The sequence below is a fragment of the Paralichthys olivaceus genome, chromosome 13 (genome assembly GCF_024713975.1).
Source record: "Paralichthys olivaceus isolate ysfri-2021 chromosome 13, ASM2471397v2, whole genome shotgun sequence".
Taxonomy (NCBI): domain Eukaryota; kingdom Metazoa; phylum Chordata; class Actinopteri; order Pleuronectiformes; family Paralichthyidae; genus Paralichthys; species Paralichthys olivaceus.
In genome coordinates this window covers 10,897,939-10,917,239 of record NC_091105.1, presented here as the reverse complement: position 1 = coordinate 10,917,239, position 19,301 = coordinate 10,897,939, and the positions used below count along the sequence as shown (strand labels likewise).

The following is a 19,301-nucleotide window of genomic DNA, read 5'->3' as shown; positions in this document are numbered from 1 at the left end:
TAAAATATAGATAAGCTGTTAACACATGGTGTCTCACTTAACTCAAAATCATTCGTTGGAGATGAGAGGTGGGCTTTCACCACAGCTCTAATGTCGGCCTGTGTCGGACCCACAGGATCTCAGGTTCACTTTTCCAGTGTAAGGGTAAAGAGAGGGTCTACGCTCCTCTGTGTTTAGACAACACAGAGTCAGCTGGCAAAGAACCTACGAGCTCCATTCAATGGGGGTAGTGGGTAGAATACAAAAGCTAGTGGACTCCCCAAACATTAAAACAGTATGTGATTGTTGGACATCTCATTCTAAAACTGTTGGGATTAATAATCGAAGGCCTTGTCTACACTACTGTAGATATTCTTTGAACAGATATTTCCCCCCTGTAATTAAACAAATTCTTCACCCAAATAACCTTCACAAACAAACACTCAGGACAACACATACAATGTTTACAAAGTAGACCGCCATAGAAGCAGTAGTATAAATTAAGTGAATTGAATGTAAAGGAGACTTTCCCACCTGAGCCTGGACAATGGAGGTGGTGATGAGGAAGGGAGCATGAAGGGCTTCTAGTTGGACGGCTGAAGGGAGATGTCCAGAGTTAAGGTGGTGCAAGGATTGAAGTGGGTCCCTCAGTGGTATGACAGGAGAAAGAGAGAACACTGATATGATGAGAAGAGATAATGAGCTGGTGGAGAGCTAGAATAGCGGGGATAGTGCATGTGACTTAGGAGGCATGCACAAGAAGACAGTTTTCCTGACTGAACCTTTGCTAAGCTTCATGACAACCTCCCTTCTTCTGGTTTCAGGCTTCCTACCAGATTTTGGAACCTGGCTGCAGGAACCGATGTTCCATTTCTTAATAGACTTGGCATTTCGTAGAGGGGCTTTGTCAAACAGGAAAGGTTTGCCACAAAGCTGCAAGCACACAAGTATCATTGTGTGTCGTAGAATTAATACTTTGCTTAACTGGAACTAAGGGGACTGGCCCAAACCATTAATCAATAAACCTCAAAAAATCCCAAAATACAGAAAATAGAAAAATTCTCAACCCAGCCTACGGGAGAGTTTAGACAAATGTGTTATTGGCTGTTCAAACTGAAAAACAACACTGTGTTGAAGAAACACAAGTGGATGTGTTTTTGGGGCCGGTTGCTTCAGGTACCAGTGAGCAAAAATATAAGAAATAAAAAGAAGCTGTTAGAATGGAAGATCCATGAGTTTGAAGGCTTGTATCAGCTGCTTTAACACTTAACAGTTGTTTCTAAAAATATGACAAACTACTAAAAGAAACAAATTGCATGGCAAAGTATTCTATCAGAGATGTTGTTTGCATGTAAAAGATGTGTCAAAGCAACTCATTGCCATATGAAGTCAAGTTGCGTTGCAGCAACAGTTGATCCAGGTTTCTGTTCTGTTTCTGAACACGAATTCAGACTTGAGCAATGAAGCAATGAAATTGTTAACACTAACCATACTCCATTCTACCATAGGTCTGGGACCTAGAAGTCAGGAGGTTAATCCGGATCTGATCCTCTGCAATAGGAAGCTTCAAGTCAAAAACCTCTCATCTAAAAGCTGAGCTAAGAATGCACTTCAATTACAGGAGTACTAGTCAGATTAAAATCCAAACAACTGAATCTACAAACGTGGGCAACTTATTCAACCAGAGAGACTGAGATATGATTTGGTATGTAGGTGATATGGGGGAGGGAGAGCCATTGACTAATGTTTGTCAACCTTTGGCTCCCCATGTCAACTGCTCAGTCGACGGACGCAGTGGGTGGAGTCATCAAGATAACTTAATCCTCCCTAACCCAAACCCATACCAATCAACTTTAATGCCTAACTGTAACTAAGCCTAACGCTAATTGAAACCTAAGCCCTAACCAAAATGACCGTATCACCTAACCACAACCCAATCTGACTTCGATCTTAAACCTAACGAACCTCAAACACCTTTGAGTCCTTTACAGTCCTTTCAGAGTTAAAAAACATCCAGCTAACCAACTATAATCTATTTTATCAAAGCGTTTTTACATAATCCAAATCTAAGAGTTGCCTCCTTGACCTTTTTAGTTTTTTCTCCAAGGCATAAAGATGTGCAGCCTTGCCAATGCCTCTCCACAGTTGTCGGTCAGCATTGGGGGAAGTCATTGAGATAACCCTAACCGTAACCCTTACAAACTAACACTTTATATTGGTCTTTACCGTTTATTTGTCACCCATCTGTATGTGTATGCTCAGAACTCCGAGTGCTCTCTCTGTTGTAGCAGCTGATTTTCTATGTTCCAAGTGTGAACCCTCTGAATATTTCACACTCATCGCCAATTCCCACTTGCTCGTTCACTCAAATTTGAGCTCTCGCACTCTGTCAGTGGACGGCGGGTGAGTGCTTTGGAGTGTGTGTGAGTGTGTAGCCGGTGGAGTGCTGTGTCCATGAAAGACTCTTCTTCCCCCCACTCGGCGGGCAGAGAAGAGTGGGCTGCTGTGGAATTGAGAACCCTCATCACCTTCACTACAGAGTGAGAGAGCCAGTGGGTCCGCGCTAAGCACTGCTGGGCACCATTACTGTGAAAAGGACCCCTCTCCAGGGTGTCCTTTCATGTGTCTGCTGAACGGGACACGACTAAGAGCCATGGCCAACCCGTGTATGTGGGTGTGTATGGAGTGTGAATCTACATGTGTGGGCCAGTGTGCTCACTTGTAGAGTATGGTGCCGGGGAGGTTTGTGCTGCTGAAACCAGATCAGGTATATGTGACAGCCACCGCGTGAGTGTGCATTTATAGAGCAGCGCATGTGTGTGCCAGGTTACAGTATTAATAGACAGCAGTGTATTTGTGCAGGCTACTAATAGGCACATGGCTGATATTAGTGGATCAGTTTCCATCACACTCGTGACGTAGAAGCGCCTGATTCTGCAGGTGTCTCCCCCCGAATGTCCTCCTTGTTCTTTGGCCTCTAGGTGAGTGTCTCAGCGTTTTGAAGGGCTCGCCTTGTGATGTGGCCTGACCGCCGACCTGTCAGGGGTGACATATACTGTAACTGTGAAACCAGTGGAAGGATATTTTTAAGTCAAAGGGAGGGAGCTGGAGAGCCTTGTAAATGCTTATAAAGCTATTTATGTATTGATATTCATCCTGGTATTCAATTAATAGAGAGAGAAAAAATGTAAGGGGTACAGACCTTTGAAAAAGGACATTGTGTTTATTAAAAACATAGAAAAATAAACAAACCATGTGTAAAAAATTTAAAATTAAAATATAATATGTTGTTAAATCTGTAATTAGGATTCTACTGTCAATGGTCTGTTTTACTAATTGGCTCTCCATTTACTTCACCCCCTCCATAAGCATCGATGTTGAACTCTGGGGCCTTGTTGTGGCAAGGCTTTGCTAATCCACAGTGAGAGCTCTCGTTTGGTATCATCTGCTTTTCTGCAACACACACTCTGGAAGTCTTCAGGGTGGCAGCGATTCATTTGTGGCTGAGATGTTTTTTTTGGAGTAGAAGCTAGAGAGAAGTGAAGGGAACTCACAGTCAGGGGACAATGCTAATGAAGTGTGTTCTGAGTTATTTGTACTTGTGTGTCTCAGTTGGTAAAATATGGCACAGTTTGATTCCCAGTGTGGGACTCCGTGATAGAAATGTAACTACCCGTGGTGCTTTCGGGATTATTGAATTACTTTGGGTGAAAATGTGATGCTTTTAAAACCTCAAATATCAAGTATTAAAGGATTTAAAGCATCTTTATTTATTCAATAGGTTATTTAACAACATTTCTTTGCACCATCAGCATCAGCATCAGTCTGCACCTCTTATCCTCACCACTGCTGTGGATTGAGAAATACTATGAATCCTGCCTTGTTTTTTGCTATTAGAAAACAAACTAATAGAAGTATTTTATTTTATCAGCAGGCTATCACTCTCTGTACTGGAGCTATATGTGTTTTTAGTAAGTCGTACTTCCAATTTCAGAAAAAAACATAGATAACATTTAAACAAAATTGCAAATTACAATTTATCATTTCATAATAATAGGCTCTGGCTACTTCTATTAGCTGGACCTACTCATTGGAAAATTAGCAGCTTTTGTAAAAAAATAGAAATGGGCAATATTGAGATGCCAATTTGATCAGCTCACTTCAATATTATTTGCCATATGTATGTTAACACAGGGGTACAATAAAAAGTGAGAAGATTAGAAGAGCAGGTCAGCTCAGCAATAAGAGCAGTGTAATAGAAGAATATGAAATAAGAAGAAGAATATATTACGTAGAGCTCAATATAAAAGAAAGCTGCACATTATTTAGAAGCACATGTTGATTTATATTTATAGTAATGAATCCCAATGTTTTTTTACGTTTCTTTACACAGAGTCCTCACAAAACACGACAATACCATGTGTGTCATGTGACCATACCTGTGTCACATGACAGTGTCAAAGTGTTCTTTTATAGTGGGCTGTCGCATCTCCTTCCACACGGAGACATCCACAAAACATATGAAAAGTCATTACAATAAATAATTATCTTCAGAGGGGCAGCTCAATCAAAGATGGCTAATCGGCCATTGCAAAGGCAAGTTAACCCGGCCTTGTGCATGACCTTGTACTGCAGTACTGTACGGGGCGTTTTGGGGAGGGTCAGTGAGTAACACCACAAGAACACAAAGTCTCCTTGACTTATGAAGGGCATGATGAGTTTAATCCTGGTCCTGTAATTTGTGGAGGATCGTGTTTCTGTGCACAGCAGTAAAATGACAGGTGGTGTGATCATGTTCGAGACACATACATAAGTGTGTGTGTGTGTGTGTGCTCGCTCCTATACACATGGGTGTTACACAAGCCCATAATTACACTGTCAGGAGGAGGCTGAGTGGAATAATACACACATGAATACAGTATGGCAGTACACATATGTACAGACACACACACACACACACACACACACACACACACACACACACACACACACACACACACACACACACACACACTTCACTTAAACAGCATCATGAGTTGGCAGTGGGCTTCTTTTCCACCTCAGGTCAAGCTTAGTTCATGCACAAAGAGTGAGAGAGGGTGTGTGTGTGCGTGCATGCGTGTGTGTGTGTGTGTGTGTGTGTGTGGTAACCCTGCTCCAGTTTTATTTTTAAAGTGAGCTCAGACAAAGGCCTCCAGTCAGACTGCTCTGAGAACAGGACCTTGGGAACATGACCAGTGCCTGTTGTGTCAGGGTGTGTGTATTTGTGTGTATGTGTGTGTGTGTGTGTGTGTGTGTGTGTGTGTGTGTGAGAGAGAGAGAGAGAGAGGGAGAGAGAGAGAGTATCTGACTTTTCTCTTGTAAAGAAATCACTTGTTCAAGCTGAAAAGGACCAGAGAGGAAAAAGCTATTGAAAATCCTTGCCAGATGTGCAACACACACACACGTACACACACACATTGTTCCCCGAATGTTGGCTTACTGGATGTTTGAATGTCAAGGGACGTCACTGTGTGATGTCAGAGGAAGGATTTTATTTGCGATAGGAGAAATTATCCACCAACACACACACACACAGACATACACACACACACACACACAGACATAAGCACGCACACACACACACACACACACACACACACACTCACTCACACGCACAGTGGTAACAGGGGACACAGTGAGTAGAGTTTGCCTACTCACAGACCACCACACCCACCAAAGCACTTTTTCAACAGGTTTGTGGAAAAGAAAAAAAAAGACAGAACGAAAAAGAAGAGAAAACAAGGGAGGAGAGGCAAGGCGAGAGATGTGGTGGAAATGAGCGTAAAGTGTCTGTAGAAGAAAAGAGGAGCGGAAATGAGAAGAGTGGGGAATAAATGAGAGGAGACGAAAGGTAAGAGGAGAGGTAACGAGAGAAGGTGAGAGAACAGGAGAAGAAAGAAAGGAGGAGAGAAGAATAAAAATGTGACCAGAGGACAGAAGAAGACATGAAAAGGGGATGAGAGAAGGAAAGAGAAGAGAGGAGAACATGGGAATAGAAAAGATGACAGAGGAGAGGAGATGAAGAGGAGAGAAGATCACATCCCTCTAAATTTTCCTTCCTCTTTCGAAGCTTCTCAGGCCTGCAGACAAGCCTGGCCTTAGTTACATCTTACACACACACACACACACACAGACTCTTGAGCGTAATCTGTCCCATAACTACACCGCTGCCAGCCCCCGTCTTTCCTTTCTTTCATTCTCCCTTTCTTCCTGTGTTTTCAAGTCTTTTTCTTTCCAACGCTCATGACGCACTCTGGTATAATGGACCTGTTAAAAAGAGTCCGGTGGAAGCTGGAGCTGAGGCCGAGAGGGAGTAGAGAGGGTGGGGTGAGAGGTGTAAAGTGACACCACACCAGGGCACTATATTTACAACGTGCCTCTTTAACACGCAGCCTATTTATAGCTGCCAGATCTTTTCTCAGTGTCTGCCACACACTGTTGCAGCGTCACAAACACAGGCATCAGATGGCACTGGTGGACTCACGCTGTGCCACGCTGCCAAAGGGAACACTCCTTATCCTTTAGCGTGTTCCTGTGCACACCCAAGCCTCACCTCGCTCCAGCCACCTTCCATCCATCAAACTCACACACTCGGGGCGTTTGCTTTTCACTGCTTTCAGGGCTTTTGCTCTGTTTTCTTTCCTTGTCTACCACAGATCAGTATATTCTCAAGATGAAAGTGGAGACGAGGGCCTAAACCCTGTTTTTGTCATGGCTTGACTTCACTGTCAAACAGGACAGGACAAACAGGCAAGATAATTGGAGGGGTTTAAATGTGGTAAAGTAGTACGAGCTGGGGTTTTGTGCGTGCATGCACAAGCATGAACACCTGACCAGTGAGTGAGGAAGAGTTAGATCCTTCACTTAAGAACCACACTCAGCTACAATAAACTGATTCGTTGTCATCACATGTAATTTCATCCTGTTAAGTGTCAGCTGATTTCAGCTCTTTGTCTGTTCACACATCAGCTCAGTTAAACATTACTCAGACTTTGCACTAAGGTGTTGTCAGGATAAGGTCTGTTAAATTTATTAGAATATTTACCTTCAGACCTTAGGTGCTTTCAAACATGCACTGCACTCCAGAGAACCTCCGGACATTCTTTAGAGAGACTGTATGCCGTTGTCCGAGTGAGAGCCTCTGGACTTTCTGCAGCAACCTTACAAAACTTCTGCAGAAAATTTGAAGGAGCTGTGAGATCTCAGCAGGGGACCCTCCGCAGGATTCACCTAGAGCGAGTGAGTGTGATGAACAAAACAAATATCTTGCGGGGCCAAACATGTAGAAGACACCAACGAAGATGTGAAAAGAGCTTTCAGTGTGTCGGCGTGCTGTGTCGGCGTGCTGTAAACAAAAACGTGATCCCTGAATCAGGATCATGTTTCATCCTGCACCACCCCTCACCTGAACACTGCAGAGCTTTCTGTGTTGTTGTGATCGCGTCTGAGTGGAGAATCTCCTGCTGTGTCGTTCATATGTGAAAGACAAACTGCGGAGAATGTGCAGAAGCAATTCTGCAGAGAGCCTCTGGAGTTCATGTCTGAAAATGCCTGTACAGCTTTTCAGGCCTTTTTTGATATTTGAAGTCAGGCTAGACCTGTGTTTGCTTAGATAATGACAGCTCTTGAGTATTTCACAATTTGATTGGCTGTTGTGTGTGACGCTTAAAAGATAATGCAGTTCGATCACAGCAGCATTTCCAGTGAAGCATTCAACACGTGCATGTACTGGCGCCCTGAAATGTATTGAAAAGTTCATTGCAATGCATGTTTGAAAGTAGATTTTGTGTGTCAAGCAAACAATGACTGTTGTATGTGCAGAGAGATGTTTGCTTCTCATTCGCTCTGCTAGTGACCATCCATCTATCTATCCATTCATCTATCCACCCATCCAGCCATTGAGAAACTGTTAGTTACAATGACTTCTCTATGGTCAATAGGGAAACTCCTAACACACTCACTCACTCAATCAGCACTGTAAAATAAATAAAAGTAAAAATACAAGATTTGAAGTATTACAAGTGAAACATTTAATCTATCAAACATAAAAATAACCATGAATAATCACATTATTTATTGTTACATATTAATTTTAAGGACCATTATACTGTTGCAGTTGAGATGGAGCTTTAATTCTGGCTGTAGACTTATTCCACAACAGTGCATCACATTTTATAATATAAAATTATCCTGGGGCTGGATCGTGGTCGTGGTGGCAGCTGATGATGGACTATGATTACAACACGACTGCTTGATATACAATGTGCTCATACTCTACCATTATTGATGACTCCGTGATTTAATTGTCATCGCTGCTCCCTTCATCTTTTTTCTAATCAATGTTGTAAATTTATAATTTTGTTGATGTGTTCAGTTACACTTCTGTCCGCCCTGGGAGAGGGACCGTTCACCATTAAGAACAGATTCATATGTAGCATTTAGTACTTGTACACACAAACATGAACTCACACTCACACATCTGATCCTCTGGTTTTTTGGTACAGGAGAGTAATCATTGAATCATTCACAGTATCATGACTGCCCCCTCTGGACTGTTTCACTGCGTCTCTGTCTCCAAGTGAACAAACTTCATCAATAAAGGAACACTTAACTGAGAAGCCAAATTGCACATTTGCTCACAAAAGGAGGTCAAAAAACCATATTCTGAGAATTTTTCAGATCACACACAACAACTTAACACTGCGCCCAGAGACATGTCTTTCTCTGACGTCCTGTACTTAATGTTTTCAGCAGCCTCCGGCCCGAGGGGAGGTTCTAAAATTAAAATGTATCCTTCACACATTACAAAATCCCATTGTGCCCTTCATGTGAGAATATTTAACATTTTATCTCTCAAAGTCAAGTATTTTTCTTGCCTCAATACTCTGTTTTCACACTCAGCATTTTGTAATCTCCCTGCCTGCAGCTCACAGCGCTTCACAATGAGACAATATTGTTGAGTGTCAGAGAGAACAAACAGGCTAATATAAATAATGTTAGCCTAATGGCTCTTCTTTATCCATAGTGAATAGTTTACATATTACTTTTATTTTATATCTCCTTGTTCATTTATTGCATGTTAACTTATTTATTACTTTTTTTACTAATATTTTATTGTCTCCAATTTCCCCCTTGTGGGGAAATAAAGAATCATTTTATCTGATCAATGACTAGAACACCTGTGTTTACAATGATAGCTATAACACATTTTAAAATCCATAACATCTACTTTATATTTAGACTGACCTCAGGGAGATTCTGAGGCATATACGTTTAAACTGTAATTTTGAAGAATTGCAGCAGTTAATTCATTCACAAAAGATTTATAGATTGGCAGAGAATTACTTAGTGGTTAAGTTAAGGCTGGGTAACTAATTGGATAAACAAACCTTCAGGTCTGGATAAAAAAAGTAATAATAGTAATGATGAAAAAAAACAAAAAAATCAATTTAATGGAAAATGCAGTATGACAATTTAGGGGTCACCATCTAACCTGTTATGTGATTAGAAGATTGATATCTGTTGGATTTCAGGGTGTCCTTTAAAATGACTGTTCTGTCAGAACTGTTGTCTATACAGATTTATTTCTAATTGGATAATATTGTCACTCACAAAGTATTAGAAAATGCTTTAGAAATGTTTTCCAATTTATTAACGATAAAAAGAAAATCTCATTTACAATAATATTCACTCTCTCACACACACATACACATATGCTTGTTGCTCGCTGAAAAGGAACACAGAGGAAAAAGCTATTGAAAATCCTTGCCAGATGTGCAACACACACACACACACACACACACACACACACACACACACACACACACACACACACATGCACACATGCACACACACAGTCATAGACAGGGTAATTAAGCTGAATTACAGATACAAATAGGAAGTCATTTGATGTTCAGAATTTGCATGTACATGTCACATTTTCTGTACAGAGTTATTACGTTGACAGATAGTTAAGAGACTAGACTGTATTAAATGTATCAGAGGCCCTCTGGTGAGAGCTGCTCCAGTCGACCACAACATTAAAACCTGTTACCTGTCTTAATGATGTGGTTGATCTGTGTAATTATTGTATTTTATACTGTTAGTGTGTGGTGTAATAAAGCTCAGTTTAATTAAATAACCACAATTTAAATGATGCTAAATACTCCCATGTACACTATTAACAGGCCCCAGAACCTGAAGGCAAGTATCCTCTTTGGAGTATTAGTTAGTTTCATGGTTTGTGGTCAAATGGTGAAGCTGCAGTGTGTCGTTTGCTGTGTGTTTACTCTCCTCACTGTGAATGAACATGGCACACAAACAGTGCTGTATATTACACACAGGACCCGAACTCATGGTCAGGGTCTAAGAACAAATTTTAGCCCTTGGAGGGGAACCAGTTAGTCTTTAACAACAAAGCAGTGTATTTTCTTAATTGTTGATTAACAAGTCTTGGCTTTGAGTGAGATCAATTCCATGATGGAGCAAGATTTTTTTTTTGTGTGTGTGACCTGTGTCTCTCTGTTTCTTTGCCTGTGGGGCATGACAGTGAACTGTGTTGACAATCTGAGGCTGTTAAACCATAATAAAGGTATGTGCTGTTGTGTTTAGTGACTGTGTTTATGTGTGAGTGTGTGTGGACGAGCTGTAGCGAGGTCGCTCTGAACCTTGAACTGGTGCTGTTTGTTGGGCCTCGTGCCACCAACCAGACGGCTGTAGATGGAGCCGCGGAGCCTGTTGTCATCTGAGTGTGCAGGATGCTGTCGTACGTTGCTGTGGTGGTGTGAGTTAGGGTGTGTGTTTACTCAACAGGGTGTTAACGTCAGTCAAGGAAATCGGTGTTTATCCTCACACGTGTCAAGAGAGAAGCATGTGAGTGTGTGTACACCACTTTGCTTTGCCATCATCTCTCCACTGTCCCCAAACACACACAGATAGACACACACACAGACTAATATGTCCTGACTCAGCCTTTATAGAGCCTGTGTTAGTGGATTTACCCCCCTGCTGCTTGACACAACCATAGGAGACAACTCCATGGTAGTTTTCCACGTGTGTGTTGGATTGCATTGTAACAACTATGGTGGGCGGTGTGAGAGCATCACCACTGCTTTCTGTGCGCAACACTTTTGAGTTTTTTTAGTGACTTCCCAGAACAACGTGGCACAGAGACCCAGAGCAGCGTTACAATACATCTGCTAATAACATGCTGCACCTCTCTGTCTCTCACTGAGTCCTCTGGGGGGGAAGGTTGTGGCCACTTTCCCAGCTCTCCCTCGAGATTCACTTCCAGCTGCTGCCGCTCAGCGCGGTCCCAAACCTCAAACCAGCTTCGCCGACCGTGGCCGCAGCCATGTGCGCTGACATCACTGTCGAGGCCACCACGCACAGGCTGCTCTGACCGGCACATACGCACGGCCGCAGAGACGTCACAGCTAAGACCAATGACACGCCGACACATTGTTGTTTCTCTGTGAAGATTGTAGTTCCCAGGGCCTCTGAGTTGTAGTTCTCAGGGGTGAAGCATTATGGGTACTGGACTTAAAAATATTTACAAGTTGCTATGAAACACTGATGGTACACACAGGAAGGGCAGTGATCTCGGGATTAGTCTCCTAAAATTGGTATTATGTGCGAAACATTACAAAGTGATGTGAATGTGTTTACTAATATTATTCGCAGCCTATTTTAATCTCCATTTCTCCATTTCTAAAAGCACATATGACACACACTTCTCGGGGCCTATAAAACACAGTCACAGCTGAGATGCTGCAGGAACAGAGCTGAATATCTGACCGAAATCCTGTATATCCACAGCATCAAGTTTTGAAAGCCGTCACTGAGAGTTGAGTTTAGCAGATTATTTGATCATACATTCGACATCTATATACTCTGAAGCTGTGCATGTTTTGTTAAATGAAAACATGTTTGTATTTCTGAAATTAAGGGATGAAAATTTGGAAATATATTGACGACCAATTCCCATTCAGCTGCCTCAGTTTCTTGTATTACACATGCTGAACTGAGAACTGTGGCATCATTATAGTGTTATTGGTAATTACTTTATGATCAAAGTATAACAGTGAGGGTCAACTTCACACATAGCTTTGTATAAGTAGTGAGTGAAAGGAGCTGAGTCTTGGTTCATTAAGTGTGTATTTGTATGTTGTAACTATTCTGGTTGCTGTGCTTTAAAGCATGCACAGTTTGTTGCATAGATGTTGCCCCAACTTCCCACAGCAGCCTAGTTTTCCACATGGAAGAATACAAATTCGGTTCATGTGGAGTGCTGGAGGATTTGTGGAATGGGTCAGGATTGACTGTTTAATTCCCTCTCGTTCTTTCCTCCACATGAGGAAGAGTTTTCTATTTTTTTTAAACATCTTATTGAAGAGTATATTTGGAGCTTGTCTCTGTGAGGACTCATTTACTTACATATTAGAGGATACAACATTCCAAAGCTAGAAACTGAAGGATGAATGAACTTGAAATTAACCAAACATAAATAAAATAAAAAATATTTTAACAATGTTGAAATCTACAGAAGAAATCTACAAAGCACTAAAAAATAGAAACAGACAGACACAGAACACCGGCTCAGATTCATACATCAGACGTTTCAGTGACAGTGAGCAACACAATCAAGACAAAACATTCAAGACCATCAGGACACCAGGCTCTATAGTTCAGGGGGGGCCCACAAATGTATAGAGTTGGTCTTGTCTAATCTTTTGGCACTTAGACAATGAAATATAAATGTTACTGCTCACTATACACGTGTGTGAAGTAGGAACCAGTGAAGAATCCAGAGGAGAGACTCCAGACACCGCTGAGGAAGAAGCAAAGCTCAACCTCACACTTCTCTGGGCATTGTTGGGCATCTGACACTGACCCACTCCTGCACCACAACACTCTATCACCTTGTTTCCTTCTCCTCTCTTGCTCCTACCTCCTCCCTCCTCCGCTGTTTTGCCTCTGGCTCTACAGTCCTCTCAGTCAAGGTGTCAGAGGCACAGTTCTCTGCCTCGCTGTCTCTCACTGGCTGTCATCCCTTGAGGTGAACACTCTCCGTTTTCATGTTCACAACTCCCACAACTCATCCTCTGCAGAAGAAGAAGTACGGTGAGGGGGAAGATAATCTTCTGAGAAACATCGAGGAGGGGAGGATGGAAGGGTGGAGGGGAAATGCCTGAGGGGAACGGGCTGTCCTGTATCAGGCCTGGTTGAATCTCAGCATTGATCTCATGAATAATAGAGCTCCAGTGGCCGTGCAATGATATTAAACGTGACATCTGACGACAGCCTGGATCCGCCACTCCTCAGAGCCACCCACACGCTCCAACACATGCTTGCACATGCGTATATAATAATAATAATAATAATAATAATACACTTTATTTGTATAGCACTTTTCTAAACAAGGTTACAAAGTGCTTTACAGAGAAGAATATATATATATATATAAATAAATAAATATATTTCTGTGTAACCTTGTAAACCTCTGACTAACTGTGTAAACATTTAAAATTAAAGCATCTTAAAGGTCAGTGTTAAGTTCCTGAAACAGGAAGGTGAATCAAAGTTTTTTTGTATTTGGCTGCAAATCACTGACTCACTCAAGAGTCATCAATATGAAACGCCGTCATGAAAGAATAACAAGTTGCCTGCCAAACAAGACAAGCTCCTGTGTTTCCTTGTATTCCTCAGCTTCTTAATAATGCATAGAGAAACAGCTAACGTCCAGGGCTCACAGCTAACACACACACACACACACACACACACACACACACACACACACACACACACACACACACACATATACACATATGCAGTCGCTGTCATATTTACTCATGTTTACCGTCTGTCCCTGCTCATCAGTCATTCACCGTGACAAATGTCTGTGTGAAGAATCTGCAAGTCTGCATTTTTCTCCCCCTGCAGATTGTATCCTGGATTTTGTTTTACCTGTTTTTATTTTCATCCATTTATGCATGCGAGCAACTGGTGAACGTGGGGAGTGGGGGCAGGAGCCCAGAGCAGATGAGGTGAATGAATACGAAAGAATAAAGCGGCGGTGAAAGTAACTCAATATATCTACCCGTCTTGTTCTTAGGTACTATCTTAAAAATACTTTTTTACATGTCTCAAGTTTATGCTACTTCACATTACTTTTTACTTTATACTGTTTACACTACATATATTTACTTTTTAGTTAATGAGTTGAAACTACCTCGACCAGCTACTAAAGTAAATGTGAGTTGTGGATTCATCCATCAGTAAGAATCTAATATTTTATGGTTTTTCAATCACATGGACAATTTTCTGCCCAGTGAAATTCTTTTTCCTTTACGTCAACTACTGTTTCTAGTTGTAAACCTGCCTGTTGGAATGAACGGTTCTCTGGCCTGTGTTAAAGCTCTTCAGCTACTTTAGAGTTGTTCCTTATTAGTCAGTCCTCCTTATATAAACAGAGGTCTGTTAAGTGTTGGCACAATCTTCAGACCCAAGTCTGCAACTTTTCAAAATAAAAGCTCTGTAATTCTGTTTAGAACTAATTAAACATTGTTTTTTACTTTGAAGACAAACGACCAAACAGGAAGGAGTCCTGTGTTGTTGCCATGACAGAGATCAGCATCTGTCGCGGGTCAGTTGAGCGGTATCTTTGTCAATCTGATAGGTCAAATAAAAATATATAAAAATAATAATGATAAAAGGATCTAAATAATGTGGCTGCGATTTTGACCAAGTAACAAACTGGTGCTGTAGTTTATTTGAAGATACTGAAGAAGACATGTTTAGTCCACAGACTGACTGTTAGCACACTGTACACTGTTTGACATTTTATTCTATTATTATACATATTGAACATATTGCGCATCCAAATTGCACCAAACTCAGCACTGCACTTCCTCAGGTAATTTACAGTACACATGCCAAGTGTGCAGCTGTTAAAATGAACAGTTCACAAGATGTGCATTCGACATACAGACAGACAGATATATGTGGAATTATTAGATTTTGGTCCTGATATTCTGTCCTTCTGATTCAGTAAGATTTTTTATTTTGCAGGATTGCATTAGAACTTTCACTTGCGTTAAAGCGAGGAGGACGAATGGGGGTTAATAGAAGTAAGATAAACACAGCAGAGGATGAAAAAGAAGAACAAGCAGAAATTATTTCTTTAGCCTGACACACCCCCTACTCAAAAACACACACCTAACCCTAAGGCCTCTGGAGAATTATGAGTGCAGGAATGGCTTGTCATTATGTTCTTATCCTCTTTATCACCCGGGGGGACATGTAATATGGTCACACACACGCAACCAAAATCTTGCAAAAATGCACATAAGCCCCCAACCCGAAAACTACACTTACAATGATTTACAGCTGAGCATTATGAGAGGGAATTCCCTGCTCAGACCTGCAGCTGATTGGCAGGAGAGAGAGAAAGTTACACTAGTATAAAAATGTGCTCATTCAGCACAAAAAAATTAAGAAAGAATATATATAAATTCTTGATTCTCGTAGAGAGAAAGACTTACGTAACCCCAATAGCAGCACGTGCAAGTCAGAGCAGTATGTCAATGCTGCACCTGCTGCTTGTCAGGTCACGGCCACACACGCACCCACGTGGGAGGTTATAGGAGTGCTGACACCGTCTGAAGAAGAAAAGACAGGAGGATGACAAATTAAAGGGGAAAAGTTGAAAAATGAGTTGAGAAACAAGGCCTGAGTGCCATACATAGAGCAGGAAGGGTCACTGAATGGTTTGATGAGTGTGAAAACAATGTGAATCATATGTTATGGCCTTCACAGTCGCCAGACCACAACCCAATGAAACATCTATGAAGTGACATGCTCCACCGCCCTTATCAAAACACCAAACTCATTTTTTCCTTTAATTTGTCATGAATATAAATATTGTCCAACAGGGTACGCATGAGAAAAAATTGTATGAGAGATCGATCCCCGAAACTTTCCATCCCTGCACACTGAAGATTGCATAATGCAGCTTCACCTGCTGCACACGCACACATGCAATAACTTGCCCTGTGAAGGAATGAACATGCCTCATAACAGAAGGAACACATGGTATGTGCAAATCAGGCAGCCACTATATGCAAATCAGGAGACGTGAAAGAAGCTGCTACTGTAATAAAGCGGTTACACAACATGTTTTTAAAAAAATGGGGAGTGGTCACAGGTTATTTTATTGTTTGTATAATAAAGGAGTGTATAATAAAATTAATGTGGATACATTTATGTGCCCCATAAACACAATCAGGATGAATAGGCTACTGTTAAAGGAAGATAGACTGATTTGGCCTTGAACTCATTAACCTAAAGAAGCTGCTCATATGATTAATCCAGGGAGATGTGCTCACATTGTTTTTGTCTTTAGGTAGTTTTTTCTGTTTTGGTTCACTCTCACCACTCTCAGCATCATAACTGCAGTATTTCAGGTTAAAATCAAGAGGAAACACTGTGACTCCTCTTCTGGGGCCTTTGGGGAAGAATTCAGCAGCAGTCGAGGGCGACGATGTGAAATCATTCATAACTTTATGCAGCAGCAAGCAGTGCTATTCCTTAGTTTATATGAAAAAGCGTCATGCTCAGCGTCTGTCTATCAGACATGTCAGAGGGAGCTGCTCTTATTGTATTTGACGGCCTTCCTCATTCATCAGCTCGGCTGCTCATTGTGTAGAAAGCTTGCGGAATAAAAAACCGCAAAGCTGCCACACCTGTCATCTACCAGTGGGTTGGCACAGTGCACAGGTTGGCATTCATTAAATCAACATCTCACATCTCTACCACACCCAATTTTATTCATCTGCAGTAATTACACAAACTCCACACCATGCAGAAAAGATTCTGCAGCTACCAAACCATGACTTCCTGGTAATGTCAATCATCTGACAATAAATTTTAATTCAGTGCTTCTACATGATGTTTGGCCTTAGTCTATCAAATGCAAGATTTACAACTTATTTTACTTTTTCACATCCAAGATATTGAACCAGAATACAGTTTTATTTTCTACAATGTAAAAGGTATTTGATTTAGTGGAATGAATGAATGAGCCAAGAAAATTATAAACATGTCATTAGTTGGACTATTTCTGCAACTAATATGGGCTTATATTTAGACTAATTTCTCTCTGAATGAAAGCAAAGGCCTGTAAGGAACTACTGACAACAACAAAAGGAGAGCACCTACCTCCACCAAGCCCTAGGGGATTCATTTCAGTTATAGAGATCTGTTTGATACACAAGTATTATATAAGTATAGTTAGTATTGGGACAAGTGGAATACGTATTCTGCTCCATTATTTTATCAACAACAAAACAGTAAATGCGCAGTAGAGTGCATTCCACCACCAAGGCCATACAGTCCCCGTAAATTCAGTCAAACTTCACAACATTTTCCACACTCATAAATATCAGTTTGCTGAATGTGTTTCATCAAGATTTATGTATTTTTAAAATGCTGATAAACAACCATCTCATAATGTTAAAGAAAGAGTCCTGGATCCGGATCCACACCAACTGGTCATGGGTTCTTTCCAGACCGAAATATCGCATCCTTTCATTAAGTTTTGTGGAAATCTGTCCTGTAGTTTTCATACAAACCAACCAACAGCTTGGGGTGAAAACATAACCATCTGGCAGAGACAATAAACTGAAAGAATTCCAACAATGTCTTTCAAACTACAACAACATCACTTTATTGATATAAGGAATATAATTATGAGAGCCAGGTGATCCCCAGACTCTGTGACCCTCTCTCTGCCTCACCTCTTTCTGCTGTTGCTGAACTGCAGAGCTGCACAAGGAGTGGAAAATACACTCACCTAAAAATACACACAGAAAACATGCTTACAAATACACACACACACACACACACAAGTGTGGACCAAGTGTCTTTAATATCAGAAAGCCCCCCCCCCTCCCTGAGGGTCCAGTCTGAACTGCTTCGCTGCAGGGTGATAGTGAGTGAGGGGAGTTTGGAGGTGGTGATGGTAGTGGCGGGGGGTGGGGGGAGAACACACATACTTATGACATCACAGCCCTTCGGCAGTCACACGGGGCATCACCAGGCCTGATGCTGATGGAAGGGGATATGTGTGTGAAAGGGTTACGGGGACCAGCTCGGCCTCTATCCTGGGATTCTCCTCATCATAACTGCCCTCATGTGCTCCTGCTGCTCATGTGCTCGTGCTGTGGCATCTATACATGCTGAGGTTTGACTTTTACAGATTATTTGACATGCTGTATTTTTGTGTTTCTGTTTGCCTTTGGTTTGATACAACTTTTGTCTTTTGACTGATCTTTTGAAAAAGTAAAACTGTGATATTCAGTTTCCTCTACTGTGTCTTTTAGGTTTGTATGATTGTACTTGAGCTGCCATATTGTTCCGTTCTGTTATCTGCGAAATCTTCTTCTGGTTTCTCCCACCACTGACGGTCTCCACTTATTTCCATCTACCTGTAGTTATTCATAGCTTCTACTTTCTGCCTCTCACTTTTTTCTGATCTATTTCTTTCAACTCACTGTTTTCTTTCCTTTTTCCTTTTTCTTTGCTTTTAACTTTAACCGTTGAAGCTTCATCTCTTCTCATCTCGTCTTCTAGATCTTTATCTCCATTTCTCTCTATTTTGAAGCAATTTCTTGTCTGGTCAGATTTTGTCACCAGCACATTGTTCTTTCCTCTCTTTATTTCATTTTTGTTTTTATACATTTCACTTGACTCTATGTTAGATGTTATAATATCTTAAAAGGTTTTTATAATACTTTGAATATATTTGTGATAGCATAATTTCACGTTGAAGTCTGAATTCTTGGGGTTGGTGAGGTTGGTTGTGAATAGTGCAGATGTGGACGTACCAGCTCTGAATAGCTGACATTTAAGAATTTGATCTTAATCAATCAATCAATCAACATCTTGAATTTCCTTTGGGATCAATAAAGTATCTATCTATCTATCTATCTATCAGATTTTAACTGTATAGCGCATATTCACAACAATATTTACAACGGTCATGAGAAAAGACAGTATCTTACATTAACAGAGAGGTGTATCAATGTTTGAAGTATTTATACAAAAGAAAGGGAGCAATGACAATACTAATGATAGAGGTATTGCCAGTGATATTAGTATATGTGGGGATATTTGACATCGTCGGGCATATCCATCAGAGGAGCCACTTGTGTTTTAGTACTATAGATAAAACAAAGGTTTGAATAAAAGCACACATTGTGTCACTGTGTGTGTTCTGTTAT

At 41.1% G+C, this 19,301-nt stretch overlaps 1 long non-coding RNA gene across 1 annotated transcript in view; it reads left to right on the top strand.

Annotated features, from left to right (window-relative positions):
* Positions 1-19,301, top strand: part of LOC109633160 (uncharacterized) — a 52,141-nt gene that overhangs the window by 30,172 nt on the left and 2,668 nt on the right. The gene's annotated exons all lie outside the window — the stretch shown is intronic.